We start from the raw sequence: 4,182 nt of genomic DNA on the forward strand, positions 1-4,182 counted from the left end.
TAGTCTACAGCAACTAGGATATACAGATTCCCATAGGATGAAGGGAAAGGCCCCATGAAATCCATTCCCCATATGTCGAATAACTCGCAAACTATGACGGGTACCTGTGGCATTTCATCCCGGGCAGATATTCCACCGGTCAGTTGGCAACGCTCACAACTTCTGCAAACTCGTACGCATCTTTGTTGAGGGTTGGCCAATAAAAGCCGCTATCCAAAATCTTCCTAGCCGTCTTCTTGGACCCCGAAATGTCCTCCGCATGCTAACGAATTGGCAGTGGGTCAAAACATCCCGCTGATCCCAGTCAGGAATGCACCTCCTATCACTTGATCGGACCCTACCCTCCACAAATAGGGGTCGTCCCAAAAGTAGTATTTCGCTTCACTCTTGATCTTCATTCTTTGGGCTTTGGTAACACTTGGCACTTCTGGAAGCTCTCCAGTCACCAGGTAGTTGGCCAGGTCCGCGTACCAAGGCTCTTGCCCTACCTTCTCTTTTCCTTTCGCTGTATCTTCTGACCAGTAAGCTTGAACACTTCTTCCCAATCAATTTTTCTGGGCACAAAAATCACCTCACACAAATGTTCCTCTGGAAATTTATCATGCACTTCGTCACCGTTTCCATCTTGCACTATTCTGCTCAAATGGTCCACCACTTTGTTCTCGACTCCTCGCTTATCTTCTACCTCCCATTCAATTCTTGCAGCAAGAGTACCCATCGGATCAAGCGTGATTTGGATTCCTTCTTGGCAATCAGATACTTAATCGCCCGCATGGTCAGTATACACTATGACCTTAGATCCCCAACAAATATGGCCTGAACTTCTGGAAAGAATACACCACTGCCAGCATCTCCTTTTCAGTGGTATCGTAATTCCGCTGGGCTTAATTTAAAGTCTTGGACGCATAAATTACGTACCCTCTTCCCGTCGATCTTCTGACCCAGCACGGCTCCTACCGCAAAATCGTTGGCGTCGCACATTACTTCGAACGGATTGTTTCCAGTCAGGAGCCCTTATGATAGGTGCGGATATCAACTTTTCCTTGAGAAGGTTGAAAGCAGCCTTGCATTGCTCATCAAAGATGAATTCCACGTCATTCTGAAGCAATCTAGTAAGGGGCTGGGCGATCTTGGAGAAATCCTTGATAAATCTTCGATAAAATCCGGCGTGCCCCAGAAAACCCCTTATTCCCTTATGATCAGTAGGGAATGGTAATTTGGATATAACATCTACCTTGGCTCGATCCACTGGATACCTCTCTCTGAGACCACGTGTCCTAAAACTATCCCTTCGGCGACCATAAAATGGCATTTTTCGAAGTTCAAAACCAAACTCTTTGCTTGACATCTCTCCAAAACTATATCTAAATGGTGATGAAGGCAAGAGTCGAACGAGTCTCCGTAAACCGTAAAATCGTCCATGAATATCTCTATGCAATCCTCAATCAAATCAGAAAATATGCTCATCATACATCGTTGAAACGTACCTGGAGCGTTGCACAGGCCGAAGGGCATGCGACGGTATGCATAGGTTCCAACGGGCAAGTGAAAGTGGTCTTGTCCTGATCCTCAGGGTCTACGTAAATTTGGAAATACCCGCTTTTGTACCCATCTAGAAAGCAGAGAAAAACTTCTTCCCAGCTAATCTCTCCAACATTTGGTCGATGAACGGCATGGGAAAATGGTCCTTCCTGGTCGCATTGTTTAGCTTACGGTAATCGATGCACATTCGCCAACCCGTGACTAGCCTCGTTGGGATCAGTTCATTCCTCTCATTCTGAACTACTTGGATGCCCGACTTCTTTGGGACCATGTGGATCGGGCTGACCCACTCACTATCCGGTACTGAATAGATAATCCCTAGCGACAACAACTTCAAGATCTCCTTCAATATCTCTTCTCGCATGTTAGGGTTTACCTTCCTTTGAGCATCTCGATGTGCCTTCGCTCCTTCCTCCAACCTAATGTGGTGCATGCAGACGTCGGGGCTAATCCCCACTAAATCTGTAAGACTCCATCCAATTGCCTTCTTGTTCTTGCTCAGCACGGTCAGTAGCCTAGCCTCTTGTTCTTTCGTGAGGCTGCTACTGATGATCACTGGATAAGAGTTCTCCTCTCCAAGGAAGGCATACTTCAAATTTGGTGGCAACTTCTTCAGCTCAACTTGAGGTGGAAGTGTGTCTTCGGGTAGAGGGTTTTTCTCAATCTCTCCTTCTTTTTCTAAACCTCCCTTCGATGGTTCTTCTATACTGGCTGGTAGCTGAACCCCTGCGGCTCCAGTGAACTCCGATTTCTGACAGAATTCCTTGATTGCTACTTCTATTTCTTCATCAGTCAACCCTTGGCTACTGATCATTTCACACCATGCAGCGGCTTCGACGTCAGCCTGCTCATAAGCATCTAATGCTTGGAGTTTCTCCTGCAATAGCTCGGTCTCAAGAAAATCTTGGACAAGGGGGTCAATCACGTCAACATAACATAAATTTTCAGAATCAATCGGTTTCTTCATGGCTTCATTGATATCAAAGTAAATTTCTCTCCATGGAAATCAATGCAAATTGTCCCCTCGGCCATGTCTACTATTGTCTTAGCCGTTCTAAAAAATGGCCTTCCTAACAACACTCCACTAGATTCCCTAGCTTCATGCTCACTCATTTTGATCACATAAAAATCAGCAGGATAGGTAAAATCATGCACTCTTACTAACACGTTTTCTAAAACTCCCTCAGGACTTATGCACGACCTATCAACCAGTTGGATCAACACCCTAGTATTAGACAATCTAACTCCCTTCAATCGGTTATAGATAGACAATGACATAACATTTATGGACGCCCCCAAATCACACATTGCATGTTTGACCTTCACATCTCCTATAACTATAGGCAAAGTGAACATACCTGGATCGGCTCTCTTGGGTGGTAACTTCTCTTGCACTATTGCTGACGCTATTCCTTCCACCATAATCTTGCCATCCTTCTGGGCTCTCCCGGCTATGAAGTCCTTAATGAATTTCCCGAGAGGGGGTAGCTTCACGGCTTGGAGGAATGGTATGGTGACATCCAACTTCCCAAAAATCGACAAGTAGTCAACCGGGTCTTCTTTCTTCCTCTTTGTAACAAATCGGAATGGGAACGGTTTCTCCCATTTTTCTTCCTCTACTGGTTCTTCAGCAACCTTCTTGGAGTTTTTCTTGGGTAGTTCCTGGGTCTGGGCCTCCATTCTGGGTTCTACCTCTTGAGGGGGTGTCTTCCTGGTCAGTAGGGTGTCGGGTTCACCTCGTAAACTTGGTGTATCATCCAAGAAGAATGGATCCTTCATCCGAGGCATAGTTCTCCTTAATTCATCCACTGAAATGGTATCACCTCCTATCTTCGTTCCATTAGATCCTCCACCAGGTTGTTTCGGTTGAGGCGCGTCATAAGTGGTTCCCGACCTCAACGTAACCTTACTCACATTTGCCTTTTCGGGCATTTGGACTGTAGATGGGAGTTTCCCTGCATTTCCCTTCAAATCACCCACCGAACTGGCCAGTTGAGCTAACTGCCTATTCATCATATCCATGTTCGCCTTATGTTCCTTCTGGGCGTTTTGCATCCCCTGCACGACCTCATTATGGGATTGCAATTCTCCTTTGATGCTCTGTTGTGATGCTAGCATTTCACCCATCATGTCTTCAACGGATCTCCTTGACCTGTTCGAGTTTTGGAAATGACTTGGCCCTTGGTGTTGATAGTTCTGGGAGTTTTTCTGGCCTTGATTAGGCGGGTATTGGTTATACTGGGCAGGAGGGGTGTACTGATCTTGAGGATATTGATTCTGGTGCTGGCCTTGGAATTGATTTTGGTTCTGATGGTTTTGGGGTCCTGAGTTTGGCTGATTTTGGAAGTTTTGGAAGTTTCTCTGGTGGGGTGGCACATAGACAGGGTTCGGGTTCTGTGGGTTTTGGTTTTGGGGATGTTTGTTTCTTCCTGACCAGTTGGGCTGGTAGTCTGGGTTCGCTGGTCCACGGTTAGGGTTTTGGTTTGGATGGGGGTTATACTGGCTCTGACCTTGGTTCTGATTTTGGCTCCCGTCACCCCATCGGAAGTTTGGATGATCCCTCCATGGTGCATCCCGTTGCCTACCTTGAATCCAATGCCCACTAGAGTTGAAGTACCCCGCAGCATTAACTTGCTCCAT

The sequence above is a fragment of the Salvia splendens genome, chromosome 19, assembly GCF_004379255.2.
Source record: "Salvia splendens isolate huo1 chromosome 19, SspV2, whole genome shotgun sequence".
Classification (NCBI taxonomy): Eukaryota; Viridiplantae; Streptophyta; class Magnoliopsida; order Lamiales; family Lamiaceae; genus Salvia; species Salvia splendens.